This window comes from Protopterus annectens, chromosome 2.part1, assembly GCF_019279795.1.
Source record: "Protopterus annectens isolate FY-2018-M chromosome 2.part1, PAN1.0, whole genome shotgun sequence".
Classification (NCBI taxonomy): domain Eukaryota; kingdom Metazoa; phylum Chordata; order Ceratodontiformes; family Protopteridae; genus Protopterus; species Protopterus annectens.
This window is the reverse complement of record NC_056729.1, coordinates 1,694,505,308-1,694,523,717: the sequence shown is the minus strand read 5'-3', so window position 1 is coordinate 1,694,523,717 and position 18,410 is coordinate 1,694,505,308. Positions and strand designations below refer to the sequence as shown.

General features: G+C 44.9%; 1 protein-coding gene across 2 annotated transcripts in view; it reads left to right on the top strand.

Annotated features, from left to right (window-relative positions):
- Positions 1 to 18,410, top strand: part of CTNNBIP1 (catenin beta interacting protein 1) — a 780,438-nt gene that overhangs the window by 291,009 nt on the left and 471,019 nt on the right. The gene's annotated exons all lie outside the window — the stretch shown is intronic.

The following is an 18,410-nucleotide window of genomic DNA, read 5'->3' as shown; positions in this document are numbered from 1 at the left end:
TGCATTCTTTTAATCCCATGTGCAAAGTTGCATATGAGGAAACTACAATGGTACCTAAGAAACCTATGGTCTCAACACAGCCACAGTTTGGAAACAATAATACCAATAATCCCATGTTTGCAAAAGGAATTTCTATGGTGGGCCCAAGCATGTCAAACAAACACAGGTCTTCCATTCTGCAAGCCTCAAGCAAATCAAGTCATCACAACAGACGCCTCAGACTACGCCTGGGGGCGCACATGACAGACAGGTGCATTCAGGGCAAATGGTCCCAAAAGGAAAAGCACCTTCACATCAATCAAAAAGAAATGCTAGCAGTGATAAATGCAATTACAGCTTTCAAGGACCTCCTGCATCCAGGGCAATTATTGATAAGAACAGACAACACCACAGTAATGTGGTACATAAACAAACAAGGAGGAACACATTCATACCCCCTGTGCAGACTAGCCATGTCACTTTGGAACTTGGCTCTGGAATGGCAAATCGAACTTCAAGCACAGTACTTGCCAGGTTTGGAAAACACGCTGGCAGACAATCTAAGCAGAAATACGACAGACCCACACGAATGGAAGTTGCATCCTCACGTATTTACAAAGATAATCCAAGCTTGGGGAAGGCCAGACATAGATCTCTTCGCCTCCCACAGGAATCATCAATTGGAAAAGTTCTGTTCAAGGACCTTTCATCCAAAGGCCTGGAGAGTGGACACCCTTTCTTTCAGTTGGACAGCATGGACAGTTTACGCTTTCCCACCTTTGCCTCTTCTGCCCAAGGTGCTCTTGAAAGCAAGAGCAGACAGACCGAAGATGATACTGATTGCTCCAGACTGGCCAAGACAACACTGGTACCCACTCCTGAGGAGCTTAACGCATACTCCTCCCTGGTCCCTACCTCTAATGCCTCTTCTACTGACTCAGCACAGCTACAAAACTCTTCACAGTCAGCTGAAAACACTCAATCTCGCTGCATGGAAAATTCCTTAACACCACAACAGACCCTACTCTCCAAAGAGGTGCAGGATGTCATTTTGGAGGCCAGAAGGCCATCTACTAGAAAGGCTTACTCCGCAAAATGGAAACGGTTTTGCTCTTGGAATGAGAAAAAGGCCAGGATCCTAGAAAACTGAATTTGCCTCAGATATTACAGTATCTAGCTGAGCTGTTGAACAGTGGACTTTCATTTTCCTCCATAAAAATTCATGCCTCAGCCATTTCTGCAGAATTCAACACTGATCCACCCTTATTCTCTCACCCACTCTTAAGACAGTTCCTCAGAGGGGCTAAGAATATAAGACCTCCAAGGAAACAACCAATACCAGCCTGGGATCTTAATTACATTCTAGAAAAATTAACATTGCCTCCCTTTGAACCAGCTGCCTCAACAGATTTGCAATATTTGTCCTGGAAAACAGCTTTCCTTCTGGCCATTACCTCAGCTCGTAGGGTTTCAGAACTACAAGCCCTCATGGCTGTGCAGCCCTTTCTCATCTTCCATCAGGACATGGTTTCCCTTCGAACCAACCCGTCATTTATGCCTAAAGTGGTATCCAGGGTAGCTTTAAATCAAGCCATACACTTACCTACCTTTTACCCCAATCCTCAAAACAAAGGGGAAAGACAGCTACGTTATTATTTGGACAGAACAAAGCCTTTCAGGAAATCAGAACAACTTTTTGTGTCCTATGCTGTGGGAGCTCAAGGAAAGCCAGTTACCAAACAGACAATTTCAAAATGGATAGGCCACTGCATACGGTTTTGTTACTCCTTTCATGGAAAATCTGTCCCTACAGGCATCAGATCCCACTCCACCAGGGCCACAGCTACCTCTACAGCCTTCCTCAGAGGAGTTCCCACCAAAGATATTTTGGAGGCAGCCACTTGGAGTTCTGTGCATACCTTCACCAAACATTACCACCTACCCTTATACTCCAAAACTAGAGCAGGCTTTGCCACTGCTGTGTTGCAGGGCATTCTGGCTCATCCCAGTTCCACCTAGTACCTACCACCCTATGCATAGCTTTGGGACTCTACCCATATGTGATTACTGCAGCTGTATGCACGATGAACATAGTATAGTTTTGTACCTACCATAAATGTAGATGTTCGAGTGCTTATACAGCTGCAGTACAGGATGTTCATCATGCATACAGCAGCAGTAATCACATATGGGTTTTCAGCCGTCAGGCGGTCCCGCGGTCGGCCGAATTCCAAAGTCTTGGTCCGTTGTCGGTTGTTGTCGCATACTCTTCTGACGTCAGGAAGGCCAGAGTATATAAGACACAGCCGACGCCATGTTCTTCAGTCTTTTTTGCCGCGCGGTGCCCGAAGCAGAAGCAGTTCGCAAGTGCCGGTCGGCCAGCTCCTGAATTACGAAAAATATTTGGAACCGAAGTCTTCTTAAAGCTAAGTACCCCGTTGGGGAATCTTTTCTTGCCTCAGACCAATGTCAGAAAAAGTTAATAATTGTATTTCTTGTGGGAAGCAAATACCGCATAAGGATTTCCATTCCCTTTGCATACCTTGTTTGGGCCCAGACCACACGCCTCGGGATGTTGCTTTGGCGCTACCTTCAATAAACGCACTATCAAGCATCGGCGGAGTTCGCCCAACACTTTTTGGTAAAGCTTTTGATTATAAAATGTCGTCGGACACTCCGACTACCGTTTTATCCAAAAAACGCAAGGAAAAGGACCGCCAGGCGAGGCCCGCGGTCTCCACCGACACCACGCCGAAACAGGCTCCACGTGGTCCGGTTCTCAGTGAGACGCCTTTGCAGTCCCTGACTACCGACGACATTCCTTCGGCGGTGTCTTCTGTACCCGAGACCGCTGGTTCTTCGGCCCTTTCCCAGACTACAACCGAAGCCCCTGCTTATGTCGAACCTACTAATGTGGACAGATCTACATCCACCCATGGTGTATTTAGGCCTTCATCCTCTTTCTCTATTAAGGCCTTCACTAAATCCAAAGCAGCCAGGCATCACACTAGGCCTGCTGCACAAGGCCCATCTCCTGGACCCATGCCTAAGAAACACATGCTTAAAATGGCTGAGGATCTAAACCTCCACCGTAACAGGTACAAGCATGCAAAATCTGAAGGTAATGCTACTCAATGCTAGAAGTCTAAACCTCAAAATGCACTCTCTCGAGGCACTCCTAAAAATGGAGAACATCGATATCTGTGCAGTAACTGAGACCTGGTTCAAGGCTCCAGAGAGCACCCCTGCAATACCAGGCTACAACTCTTACCACACTTTTCGGCCACCAAACCAGGACCGAAACACTAAAGGTGGAGGAGTGTCAATATTCACCAAGGATATTCACACCACCAGGCTAGTTGGCCAACACAATGTGTCTGAAATTCTCCAAGTGCAACTAACACTAGGTAAGACTGCAATCCAAATTTTAGCTTGCTACAGATCCCCACCATACCCCAAGATTCTCACTACACCTTTCTAAACATACTGGAAAATATTAAGATAGAACCAAACACCCTAATACTGGGTGATTTTAACTACCCTGCCATTAACTGGGAAAACTACTCATGTCCCAACACCTTTAGAACGGTTCTTGGAATTCATAAATTCCAACGCCCTGGATCAACTAATCCATAGTCCTACCAGGGGCTCCAATATCCTAGACCTGGTCATTACCAACATGGGAAATCAATGCTCCATACCTATGGTCACCCCTCGTTAGTCAGGTCTGACCATAAGCTAATCACCCTTAACATCCACATCCCACCCCACCCCCAGTAAAAACCACCATAAAAAACTTCTCCAAAGCCAACTTTATACTACTCAAGTCAGAAGTGACAAACTTCATGACACCCATGCAGATGGGAACTGAAACTGCTGAATCCTACACTAAGGCACTGTACGAGCACATCCACTCATGCATGAATCGTGCCATCCCAAATAGAACCAAAATGCTCTCATCCAAAAAAAGGAAGCCAATCTGGTGGTCCCCTGCCATAAACAAACTTTACAACAAAAGGAAGAAACTTTTGCAGAAAAGAGGAAAATCCCAGGATGCAAAAAACTCCCTTACTAGCCTCAGTAAGAAACTGAGATGCCTCATAAAATCCTCCAATGCTACTTACGAAAATAAAATTGCCAAAGATTCCAAAGACAACCACAAAGCATTCTATAACTATGTCAAAAATCTAAATGGCAATGCTCAGATCTGCTCTGAGCTAAAACAGAATGGCATTAAATATACTGATCCAAAGGATATTGCCAATATCCTGGCAGATCGATTCAGTGCCAACCTCACCCCCCTCTCACCCCTAAATGGCCCATCTCAATACCGGAATATTGCCAAATTCCAGTAATAGCGGCCACACAGGTACAAACGCACTCTCTAAAGCCAAGAATACAGCATCCATGGGACCAGATGACATCCCGGGCTGTGTACTACATGAACTACAATATGAACTGGCACCTCACCTAAGTGTCATGTTTAATCATAGCCTCACCTCAGGTTTCGTGTCCACTGAGTGGCGCAGAGCTACAGTTATCCCAATCCACAAGGGGGGATCCACCTTGGATCCCGGAAACTACCGTCCCATCAGTCTGACAAGCCTAATCTGCAAGGCCATGGAGCGTATTATCATGGAACTTATAAACAAAGACATTGGCAACCTTCAAACACTGGACCCCACCCAGTTTGGGTTTGTGAAGGGCCGATCTTGTCTCCTGAACCTGATTAACTTCTTTGAATCAGTGTCCAGAGCCATGGACAAGGGTAAGGTGGTCCACACAGCCTATCTAGACCTTGCCAAGGCCTTTGACACCATCCCCCACTCTGGAATCATAGATAAACTTACTAAGTTGGGCATTAATCCCTATGTCACCCAATGGGTTGCTAAATGGCTTACTGATAGAACCCACACTATAAAAGTAGCTGACTCCAAATCCAGCTCCAGACAAGTGACAAGTGGAGTACCTCAGGGTTCAGTCCTGGGGCCGCTCTTGTTTGGCATCTACTTCTCTGAAGTACAGGTCAACACTAAGGGACTCTGGCTAACAAAGTTTGCAGATGACTGCAAACTGGGAGCCATTATTGAATCCCCAAATGATGTGGATACTCTACAAAAGGGCCTTACAGAAACAGATGCTTGGTGCCAGAGCCATGGGCTCAAGCTCAATGCCAAGAAATGTATTGTTATCCCCTTTGGGAAAAACATGTATCCATGAATTACCATATAGGTGGCAGTACACTAAACACAGAAAGTGTGATAAGAGACTTAGGGACACAGGTGGACAGTGGTCTCACCTTCGATAACCACATCGCCACAACAGTCAGGAAATCCTTCTATGTGGCACACCTCATCACGAAGGGCTTTTCATCCAGAAAAAAGGAGGTCATTGTCCCACTGTACTCATCCCTCATTAGACCCATTATAGAATACAACGCCCCTTTTGGTATGTACCTCTCAAGACATCTGCAACAACTGGAAAGGCCTCAGAAGTACCTCGCTAAAAGAATCACAGGCCTAAAGCAGATGCCCTCGCTGACCGCCTTAAAAACTCCAGCTATACTCTATGCATATCGTCTACTCAGAGGCGATCTCTGCTTAACATACAAGGCCATGTCAAACCCAGAGCTGTTGGACATGCTACACTTAAAGAAATCCCAATCCGTCAGAGCTACACGCTCCAGGGATCTAAACCTTGTCATCACAATAAACAAAACATGCTGGAGGGATAGGTTCCTGACCCAGAGACTCCCCAGACTCTGGAATAGATTGCCCATACATATCAAGCAGAGTGCCTCTTTGGACCTCTTCAAAAGGAACCTTGACGACTGGATGGGAGAAAGGAAATTCACCCCAGGGATCACGTCAGTCGCCCTGCTAGACAGGGGTCCAGGAAAGTAAATAATGTGGGAAGAAATGGCCAGGGAATTGTTATGGCTAGGCTTGTATAGGCCCTAGGGCTGATAGCCTAGTACCAACCTATGAACCTGTCTTATCACTCTTATCAGAGGTTCTCAGGCCCCTCCGGACAAGAGACCCAGAGTGGAGGAGGAATCTTCCTCTTCTGACCAGGGATCCATTTTATCAGAGCATTCTGATGCTGAGGAACACTCTTATTCCCCTTTTGAGGATTCGGATGCAGAGCAGTCTATTCCTTCTGTATCCCCCCTGAGGATTTTTCTTTTGGGGAAACCTTGCACACCTTGAGGGAGCACTTCCACTGGGAAGGCCAAGACTTTTCAGACTCCAAGAAAAGGCTTAGGGAATTTCTTTGGTTACCTCAGCATAGACCTTTGGCTATTCCCCCTGTTTTGGAGGTACTGGATGATGTCTACTCGGAGGCTTGCTTTAATCCTGATTCACTGCCTCCTGCACCAGTTAAGCCTGATAGATATTATAGAGTACCTAGTTCTCATCAATTCCTCTACAAAGCCCATAATGCAGACCCTGAAACAATTTCTCAAGGCCCTAAGGGGATTAAGGCCTCCACTGCTAAGAATCCACTTCCTGCTGAAAGGGAATCTAGATCTCTAGAAAGGTGGGGTAAGAAGGTTTATACCTCGGCCACCCTAGCCATGAGGGCCTTAAACTGCCAGTTTCATATGATTAAATATCAACAATTCCTGTTATCACAATTAAAAAACAAAATGTCTCAACCTGAACAACCAGATTTAAAAGAGTTACAGGATATGATGCATAGTGCAGAACAAGTGGGTAAACACACTTTACAATGTGGTTATGATGCCCTAGAGGCCTCCAGCAGAGCGAACGCTACAGGATCAGTCATTCGCAGACATGCATGGCTTAGGGAACAAAATCTGCCTGATCATGTGAAAGCAAAACTTCTTGATGCACCTTTACAAAAGGATGTTCTTTTTGGTACAAATGCTGAGGATATACTACGAAAAATGGAAGAGAAAGCAAAATCTATGCAAACTGTCAAAGCTTTCTTACAGGTCCAGCCACCACGATTTAGCAGGAATTGGCCATCAAAAAACTGGTCCTTTCCAGCCACTGACAAGCCCCAAAGAGGCAGATACAGTCGGAAGGGGCAGAGGGCAATCACAAGGGTCATATAGAGGCAGACAATGGCAATCTCCAGCACCAAGAGGTGGTGAAGACAGTGCACAACAGTACAGGAAGCAAACTCAATGACTCCCTCATCTCCATGCCAAGCAAGATTCAACTGGCAGCACCTTTGGGAGGGAAACTAGCACTATTTGCAAGCAATTGGCATATTGTCACAACACACAAATGGATACTGGACATTATAAACAGAGGCTACAAATTTCAATTTCACACTCTTCCAAAAATGAGAGGCATGCCAAACCTACCACAAAATCAAAGGGTAGAGGCACAACTGCAAATTTCAAAGCTCCTAAACATGAGGGCTATACAAAAGGTACCTACGCACCAACAAGGTCAAGGTTTTTATTCAAGACTTTTCCTGGTACCAAGAAAAGGAACCGACTGGAGACACATTCTGGACTTATCAATCCTAAACACATTTCTACTCGTACCAAAATTCAAGATGCTCACATTACAGCAACTTCTTCCCATGCTGGGCAAGGAGTTTTGGCTGGTAACATTGGACCTCAAGGAGGCATACCTGCATGTCCCAATCAGACAAAGCTGCAGAAGATACCTCAGATTTCTTGCAGGTTCAATCCACTATCAATTCTCTGCATTGCCCTTTGGCTTATCTGCTGCGCCCAGAGTATTCACCAAGTGCCTGGCATCAGTGATTGCCTACTGCAGACTTCAAGGGATACAAATTTACCCTTATCTGGACGACTGCCTGATCCAAGCGGACAGCAAACATATACTACTGAAACATCTGGCATATGTGACACGGTTACTGCTTTCTCTGGGATACACCATCAACAAGGAGAAATCAAAGCTAACACCTTCTCAGAAAATAACCTTCCTGGGTGCGAACTTAGACACAAACACCCAGATGGCATACCTTACACCAGAAAAACAAGGGCAATTATCTCAGTACTTCAAAATACTAGCAAAAAGTACCAGGCTTACTGCAAGGAAAATCCTGCAGGCTCTGGGATTCATGGCATCTTGCATTCTTCTAATCCCATGCGCAAAGCTGCACATGAGGAAACTTCAATGGTACCTAAAAAATCTATGGTCTCAACACAGTCACAGCTTGGAAGCAATTATCCCAATAATTCCCTGTCTTCAAAAGGAATTCCTATGGTGGGCCCAAGCATGCCAAGTAAACACAGGCCTCCCATTCTGCAAGCCTCAAGCAACACAAGTCATAACCACAGACGCCTCCGATTACGCCTGGGGGGCACACATGAAGGACAGGTGCATTCAGGGCAGATGGCCCCAAAAAGAAAAGCACCTTCACATCAATCAAAAAGAAATGCTGGCAGTGATAAATGCAATCACAGCATTCAAGGACTTCCTGCATCCAGGACAATTGCTCATAAGAACAGACAACACAACAGTAATGTGGTACATAAACAAACAAGGAGGAACTCACTCATACCCCTTGTCAGACTAGCCATGACTCTTTGGAACTTGGTTCTGGAAAGACAAATCGAACTTCAAGCACAGTACTTGCCAGGGATGGAAAACACACTGGCAGACACTCTGAGCAGAAATATGACAGATCCACACGAATGGAAGCTACATCCACAGGTGTTTACAGAGATAGTTCAAACGTGGGGGAGGCCAGATATAGATCTTTTTGCCTCCCACAGAAACCATCAATTGAAAAGGTTTTGCTCAGGGACCTTCCACCCAAAGGCCTGGAAAGTGGACGCCCTTTCCTTCAGTTGGACAACTTGGTCAGTTTATGCATTCCCACCTCTACCTCTTCTGCCCAAGGTACTTTTGAAAGCAAGAACAGACAAGCCGAGGATGATACTGATTGCTCCAGACTGGCCGAGACAACACTGGTACCCACTCCTGAGGAGCCTAACACATACTCATCCGTGGTCCCTGCCTCTAATACCTCTACTGCTGATGCAGAACAATTTCAAAACCCTTCACAGTCAGATGAAAACACTCAACCTCGCTGCATGGAAAATTCCTTAACACCACATCAAACTCTACTCTCCAAGGAGGTGCAGGATGTCATTTTGGAGGCCAGAAGACCATCTACTAGAAAAGCTTACTCCGCAAAATGGAAGCGGTTTTGCTGTTGGAATGAGAAAAGAGGGCAGGACCCTAGAAAATTGAACTTGCCTCAGGTTTTACAGTACCTAGCTGAACTACTGAGCACTGGACTTTCATTTTCCTCAATCAAAATACATGCCTCAGCAATTTCTGCAGAATTCAACACGGATCCTCCTTTATTCTCACACCCACTCTTACGACAGTTCCTCAGAGGGGCTAAGAACATAAGACCTCCAAGGAAACAGCCAGTGCCAGCTTGGGACCTTAACTACATACTAGAAAAATTGACATTGCCTCCCTTTGAACCTGCTGCCTCAACAGATTTACAATATTTGTCCTGGAAAACAGCTTTCCTTCTGGCCATCACTTCAGCTCGTAGAGTTTCTGAGCTCCAGGCCCTCATGGCGGTGCAGCCCTTCCTCATCTTCCATCAGGACAGGGTTTCCCTTCGTACCAACCCTTCCTTTATGCCTAAAGTGGTATCTAGGGTAGCCTTAAACCAAGCCATACACCTTCCTACCTTTTACCCTAACCCTCAAAACAAAGGGGAAAGGCTGCTTCACTCTTTAGACATCCATAGGCAGCTACGTTACTATTTGGACAGAACTAAGTCCTTCAGGAAATCAGACCAACTCTTTGTGTCCTATGCTGTGGGGGGTCCAGGGAAACCTGTTACCAAACAGACCATTTCCAAGTGGATTGGTCACTGCATACGCTTTTGTTACTCCTATCATGGAAAACCTGTCCCTACTGGTATCAGATCTCACTCCACCAGGGCCACAGCCACCTCTACAGCCTTCCTCAGACGTGTGCCTACTAAAGATATCTTGGAGGCAGCCACTTGGAGTTCTGTACATACCTTCACAAAACACTACCATCTGCCCTTATATTCCAGAACAAGAGCAGGCTTTGCCACTGCAGTCTTGCAGGGCATTCTGACTCAACCCAGTTCCTTATAGTACCTACCACCCTATGCATAGCTTTGGGACTCTACCCATATGTGATTACTGCAGCTGTATGCACGATGAACATAGTACAGTTTTGTACCTACCATAAATGTAGATGTTCGAGTGCTATTACAGCTGCAGTACAGGTTTCCCACCCTCCTTCCCCACTTGGTAAGGCCATGGGGCCTGAATACCTCTTCATACCTGCTGACTGGGTTATCCTGCTATGTTTTATTTGCTTACATTTGTGGATTTGATTATTTATGTATTGCCTTCCTTTTGGGGGGCACCTGACATCTGGGGCAAGAAAGACTGAAGAACATGGCGTCGGCTGTGTCTTATATACTCTGGCCTTCCTGACGTCAGAAGAGTACGCGACAACAACCGACGCCGGACCAAGACTTTGGAATTCGGCCTACCGAGGGACCGCCTGACGGCTGAAAACCCATATGTGATTACTGCAGCTGTAATAGCACTCGAACATCTACATTTATGGTAGGTACAAAACTGTACTTTTCCCTCCCTCCTTTCCCTCTTGGTAAAGGCCTAGGGGCTAACCCCTCCTCATACAACCTGATTGGGTTATCCTTCTATGGTATATTTGCTTACAACTACTGATTTTTGATTATATTGCATTGCATGAATATGTATATATATATAATTTATGTATTGCCTTCCTTCTGGGGGCACCTGACATCTGGGGCAAGAAAGACTGAAGAAAATGGCGTCGGCTGTGTCTTATATACCCCTGTCGCACTGACGTCAGGAAAGAAAGCGACAACAACCGACGCCGGACCTAGACTTTGGAATTCGGCCGACCGAGGACCCGCCTGACGGCAGAAAACCCATCTGTGATTACTGCAGCTGTATTAGCACTCGAACATCTACATTTATGGTAGGTACAAAACTGTACTTTCTCAGGATCTAGAAACAATGATTCCTGTCATACCTTACCTACAGTTAGAATTCCTTTGGTGGGCAGAGGCCTGCCACCAAAACAAAGGGCTACCATTCACTCCACCCCCTGCCGCCCAAACCCTAACAACAGACACATCAGACTATGCATGGGGGGGCTCACCTGGCATGGAAGTGCATTCAGGGCGAATGGAACCCAAGTCGGATGCACCTGCATATCAATCAAAAAGAAATGTTAGCTGTACAGAATGCTCTGACAGCCTTCAAGGACCACATTCTTCCAGGACAGTTAATGGTAAAGACTGACAACACCACTGTTATGTGGTACATAAGCAGGGGGGTGCCGATTCATACCCCCTCTGCAGACTAGCCATGGCTCTGTGGACACAGCCTTGAGCTACCAAGTGCATCTACAGGCTCAATTCCTGCCAGGAAAGCTAAATACACTGGCAGATGAACTAAGCAGAAATCTCATGGACCCACACGAGTGGAAACTGGAACCAAAGACGTTCAACATGTTGATAAACAAATGGGGGAGCCCAGATATAGACCTGTTTGCCTCCCCCCAGAACTACCAATTGGACAAATTCTGCACAAGGACTCCCCACAAACAAGCCTGGAAAGTGGATACCTTGTCCTTCAACTGGAAAAATCCATCAGTTTATGCCTTTCCTCTTCTGCCTCTCCTCTCCAAAGTACTACTAAAGATCAAACAGGACAAACCAAGGATCGTACCAATTGCACCAGACTGGCGACACCATCACTGGTACCCCCTCTTGCGCAGTGTGTCACTGCTGACTCCATGGCACCTGCCTCAGACCCCTACCCTGCTGTCCCAGCAGGAGGGCCAGATTCTGCATTCTCTGCTTCAAATCCTTAACCTGGCAGCCTGGCTAATTACCTAATCTCTCCGTTACCATCCCTCAGTAAACAAGTGTTGGATGTCATTTTGGAGGCAATGAGGCCTAGTACTAGAAAATCTTATGCTGAAAAATGGAAAAGATTCTGTTCCTGGAACCAGAGTCAAGGGATGGGCACAGCAGCGCCCAGTTTACCTCAGATTCTTCAATACTTAACTGAGATGCTTCACAAGAGCCTTTCTTTTTCCTCCATCAAAGTTCATGCCTCAGCCCTTTCAGTTCATTACAACACAGAAACACCCCTCTTCTTTCATCCACTGCTCAAGCAGTTCCTCAGAGGAGCCAAAACCTAAGACCACCCAGGAGAGCCCCAATTCCAGCCTGGAACCTTAACTTTGTATTGGAAAAACTCACTCTACCTCCTTTTGAGCCAGCTGTAAGTGCAGAGTTAAAATTCATTTCTTGGAAAACATCCTTCCTTTTAGCAATCACTGCAGCAAGAAGGGTATCTGAATTATAGGCCCTTATGGCAGTGGAGCCTTTCATCATCTTTCAGGTGGACAGGGTGTCCCTCAGGACCAATTCCTCCTTCATACCCAAGGTGGTATCCAGTGTGGCTCTTAATCAGTCCATTCATTTGCCAACCTTTTTTTCTAATCCACAGAACAAAGGGGAACGGATACTGCACTCTTTAGATATGCACAGACAACTTAGATTTTACTTGGGCAGGACTAAACCTCAAAGGAGATCTGAACAACTGCTGGTGGCATTTGCTGCAGGGGCAGAGGGGAGGGTCATTTCAAAGCAAACCATTTCTAAATGGATAGGCTATTGCATTCATTTCTGTTATAAGCACCATGGAAAACCTATCCCACAGGGGATAAGACCACACTCAACCAGGGCTGCATCTACCTCTACAGCCTTTCTCAGAGGTGTCCCTACCAGAGACATCCTAGAAGCTTCTATCTGGAGTTCTGTACATACGTTCACCAAGCATTACCATTTGCCAATTTTCTCTAAATCCAGAGCTGGCTTTGCCACTGCAGTCTTGCAGGGCTTTCTAGCTGTTCCAAATGCTATCTAAATTCCTCCTCCCATCCGTAGCTTTGGGAATCTACCCAAATGTGATGACTGCAACAGTGAAACATGAACATAGTACAGTTGTGTACACTTACCATAAATGTAGATGTTCAAGTGTATTCACTGTTGCAGTCCTGGTTACCCTCCCTCCAGCCCACTGACTTCTTTTGGCTATACCTTTATTCTCCTTTACTATTCTTAAAAGCTTTTTGGTGTATTTGCTTTTTTTGTTGGAGGTATAACCTTGTATATATATATATATATATATATATATATATATATATATACAATTGCTTCCCATTAGGGGGACACCTGACATCTGGGGCAAGAAAAACTGATGTAATGGCATTGGCTGCATGCTTTATACCCCTGACGTCATGGAAGATGAGACAGCAAGCGACGCAGGACCCAAGACTTTGATAATCAGGCCGACTGAGGGCTACTGCAAGCAGATAACCCAAATGTAATGACTGCAGCAGTGAATACACTCAGACATCTACATTTATGGTAAGTGTACACAACTGTACTTTACTGAAGCATGGTTCAAAACCACAGAAAGCACTCTGACAGTGCATGACTATAGTGCCTTTCATACATTCTGACCACCCACTGAACATGAAAGAGAAAAGGTGGGGTATCTATCTACATCCAGGATAAGCACACCTCAAGGCTGGTTAAATAGTATAACATGTTTGAGTTACTCCATGTCCAACTGACGATGGAAAAAATCCATTATCATGGTCTTGCTAGCTGCAGGCTCCCCACTATGAACCAGGACACCCATACAACATACCTGTAATTACTAGAATCACTCACCGTCCTACCCAGTATCCTACTCTTAAATTGGGAGGCATACATAACCACTAATATGCAGCCCCAAAGATTTCTTGACTTTGTAAATTCAAATGCCTTGGAGCAGCTAGTCTGCACTCCTATTAGGGGAACATATATCTTAGATCTGGCACTCACAAATGTGGGAGAGTGCTGCACCCTCCTAGTGTGATGTCCTCACTAGTAAGGACAGATCACAAAGCGGCCTCCCTTGAAATAAAGGTAGAAATAGACCCCCCCCATCTAACCCCAAAAACCTTAAGAACTTCTCTAAGGTAAATTACACCCTATTAAGGGATGGCATAGCTAGTTTCCAAGCTCCCCCAAATCCAGAAAACACAGAAACCTATGCAGAGGCATTCACAAAAGCCTTGTATGACTATAAGAACAATTGTATAGAAACGGCAGTATCAGACCAAAATAAGCCCAGGTCAAATTGCAAAAACAAGCTACCCTGGTGGACCCCTGGTATTAATAGGTTGTGTAACGGAAGGAAAAAATCCTGTTGAGTAGTAAGAGGGAATGTGCACAAGGAGAGCAACATGTCCCTCGTTAGGCTAAACGAGCGAATCAGGGAGAGGGAATGTGCACAAGGAGAGCAACATGTCCCTCGTTAGGCTAAACGAGCGAATCAGGGAGAGGGAATGTGCACAAGGAGAGCAACATGTCCCTCGTTAGGCTAAACGAGCGAATCAGGGAGAGGGAATGTGCACAAGGAGAGCAACATGTCCCTCGTTAGGCTAAACGAGCGAATCAGGGAGAGGGAATGTGCACAAGGAGAGCAACATGTCCCTCGTTAGGCTAAACGAGCGAATCAGGGAAATAGTCAAGTCTCTGAAAGCAAATTCTGAGGTAAAAAATAGCCTCCAAAACCATAAAGCATTTTTCAGTTATGTCCGCAATCCTAAGGGCAGCACCCAACAATGTGCAGGATTAATTGTAGTTGGTATCAATTGTCCTCAGCCAGAAGACGTAGCAAATCTGCTGGTGACAAATTCATGTCAGATTTAATCTCCACATCACCCCAAGGTCTTCCCCACGAAATGCCCTGCATCACTCCACTGTTAATTATCACCAAAGATCAGGTTGCCACTGTGCTCTGTAAAGCTAAAAATATGGCTTCAGTGGTGCCTGACATTATACAAGGTTGCCTGTTAAACAGCTTAAGTCAGGACTTATCAGGCCCATTAAGATCTCTGTTTAACTTCAGCCTCTTGTCCTGATAGAGTAGAGAACAACAGTTATCCCTCTACAGAAAGGGGGACCATCAACTGACCGGACAAATTACAGACCCATAAGTTTGACTAGTCTTGTGTGTAAGGCCATGGAAAGAATAATCATGGACCGGGTAAATAATGGCATAGGACACCTCTATACTGGACCCTACCCTGTTCAGCTTTGTCAAGGGCAGGTCTACTGAATCGGATGGATTTCTTTGAAAAAGTCACTAAGGCCATGTATGAGGGTAAAACGGTACATACCGCCTTCCTCGACCTGGTCAAGGCATTTGACACAGTCCCCCACTCATGTATTGTAAATAAACTCACAAAACTGTGCATAAATCCCTACGTTACCAGATGGATCATCAGTTGGCTTACAGACAGAGCCCATGGTTAAAGTGGGTGAATCCATATCCAGCAAGAGGCCAGTTACTAGTGGTGTTCCACAGGGCTCAGTGCTGGGACCACTCCTTTTCGGAATATACTTCTCTGAAGTCAAAGCTAATGTGGAAGGCCTCTGGATGACAACGTTTGCCAGTGATTGTAAGCTGAGGTAAATCACTGAATCCCCCAACAATGTAGATATCTTTCAGGACTGTCTAGATCAGACAAATGATCAGTGCCAGAACCATGGTCTAAAACTAAATGAAAAAAAAAAAGCATTATCATACCCTTTGGCATGTCAAAAATACCCCTGCAAGTTACAGCATCAATAGCACACCCCTTAGAGTAGACTCAGAGATGAGAATCTAAATACACAGATGGATAGTGGCCTGAATTTGCACCACCACCTTGTGTCCATAGTGGTGAGGAAATCTTTTTATGTGGCACAACTTATAAGTAAAAGTATGACATCCAGATCCAAGGAAAATCTAGTTCTGCTATACTCAGCTGTCATTAGACCAATAATTGAGTACATATGCATGTACTTGACTGGGCAGTTACAACAGCTGGAGTGACCTCAAGGGTTCCTTACAAAAAAAATACAGGGTGGAAAAAGTATGAACCGTGTGGATAGACTAAAAGCCCTATCCTTTTACTACGTCTGCTGACGACTATTAAGAGGTGACTTATGCCTGACCTACAAAGTATTTACAAATCCAGTCCTGATGGAGCTGCTACATATCCAAAAGTCAAACAGCATGAGGGCCATCTGATCTAGGGATGTAAACTTAGTCATCGACTCAAACGAAACACACTGGAGAGACAGATACGTGTTGCAGAGATTGCCCTTCTTTGGAACAGGCATCCTATTCACATTAAGCAGAACCCTTCCATGGCCCTGTTCAAACACAGTTTGGATCAATGGAGGGGGAATCGCAAATTCACACCTGGGTAGTGATTATGTCCCGTATGGACTGGGACAATTTGTAAGATACTCAATGAACAGACACAAATCCATGCCATCCTCTTAGGGGCAGGGGGCATATATTGGGTAAAATCTGGTTATATTGGCTAGGTTTGTTAGGGCCCTTAAGCCGTTAGCCTAGTAATGTCCTATGAAGCTATGCATCAAAACTGTTCCATCAGTTTGTTTTATTGAATACCATAAAAAAAACACAAGGAAGTTTTGTTACCTCCACTGTTATGCAGCCTTGGAGTTAATATATATGGAAATGCAGGGGTGTGAGGTGCAGATGGGCTTGCTTCTTCCAAAAAATGCCGTTTTTGAAGTATTTGCCACACCATCTGGAACTTTTCCATTGGCTTCACTACTGTCACTCAGTTGGCCTGTTTATTCAACAGGGATGGGGTGTGGGCATTCAAGCTATAAGAAAGTACTATAGCCCATTCCTTCCTGTTTGAGAAGCCCTGTCATCCATCCATTAGACAAAGGTAAGTGTCAAATGGTATGGATCAGGCTTGCTTCCTTGTCCTTTGGAGTTGCTTAACCTCACCCCCCCCCCCCAACGTCTCATCAAACTCTACAGTTGTTACCCTCGGAGGAGACATTTGCTGTCATATGTCATTGCATCATGGCAGTGTGGGCTTCCTAAGCCTGTATGCTAAAGGTAAACCCCCCAGTGTTTCAGCTGTCACCCATCTGGTCAGCCTGAGCCTTCTCTCTTCTCCTTAGATGGGCGTAGCAACAGTAACGACTCCGACACACATTCTCCCCGGCCAGCTCATACAGGAGTCGGACTTGCTAATCGAACTTGAATTGCCTGTGTCCTAGATGGGGCTTTATTCTCTCTGTGCTACAAAGCTGGGTAAAGTGTTTGTGACTTGATGGTTTGGAGATTGATGTGTTTCTTTTGTTCTGTGGTGCAATAAAAGGTGGAATGGTCATCTATATTTATTAATTTATTTATTTTCTTGACATTTGTTTACCGGGGTGGTCTGACTGGGTCTACAGAACCCATTTTCAGCAGAGGCCTGGGGAGAAAAGCTCCACATTCAGTACAATAAAATACAGTAAAATTCAATACAGTACAAATCACATTAGAAATACTATACAAAATAAGTTGAAAGAACAAACTGTGTTACAAGATGTTACAATATATACTTCACATCTAGACAATTCGATAGAGTTAAAAACATTATAGACAATAATAGTCAGTCTCACTATACATGATATAGTGTCCAAAAAATAGTACGTAGGTAGTGCAGTATAGTACATGAAAAAAATAAATAGAATGTTAGTTTCAGTTAGGAAAATATTAGCCAGAAAGTCAGTGATGCAGAAAGATAGTGAGAGAGTTAAGAAGAATAGAAGCAATAACGTAGTTTAAGGATTTGGTATAGAAACAGAGAAGGAGTTGGAAGAGCCTTCGGATCTTGCAGACTGTGAAGGATTTAAATGTGACAGAAGAGGAGGATGAGGCTAGTGTGGAAGAAGAGGAAGTGCAGAGCATCAGGCAGGCTTTATGCAGGAGCAGAGCCATGTCTTTTTGAGATGATTTTTTAAAGAGGCTTTGAAATGGGTTAGGCCAACATACACGTGGTATATAAAACAATTTATGGAGGTGAGATTGTTGGGTAGTATTCATACTTGGGTTATTAGGTTTGCAGCAGCTGAATTTTGTGTGTTGCTTTGTATCTCCTCTTGGTTTCCTTTTACAAAGTTGTAGAAAGTGGAGTCTGACTTTCATTTGTCAGCAGCACCTCCTGCTGGTTCATGGCTGCACAACACCTGCCTTTCTACCCTGTTATCGCCTGCTGTCAGCTGCACCAGCATTACAGAGTTTCTGCTTGGTCAATGTAATGTCCTTCCTATAGCCAGTCGAACGTTTCTAGACAGCTGCATATAGTAGTGCAGCTGTAGCAACTGCCTTCCAGATAGGGGTAAAATGGTTTGCCATAACCCCTCTCCTTTATTTTGTAAATTTGAATAATTTAGAAAATACATTTTGACTCTTGACCCAGGATAAATTGGTTTGCTCTGCACTGTTGCTTTTAACACTGTGTGTAAAAGTTGTAGAAGCACGTGCCGTG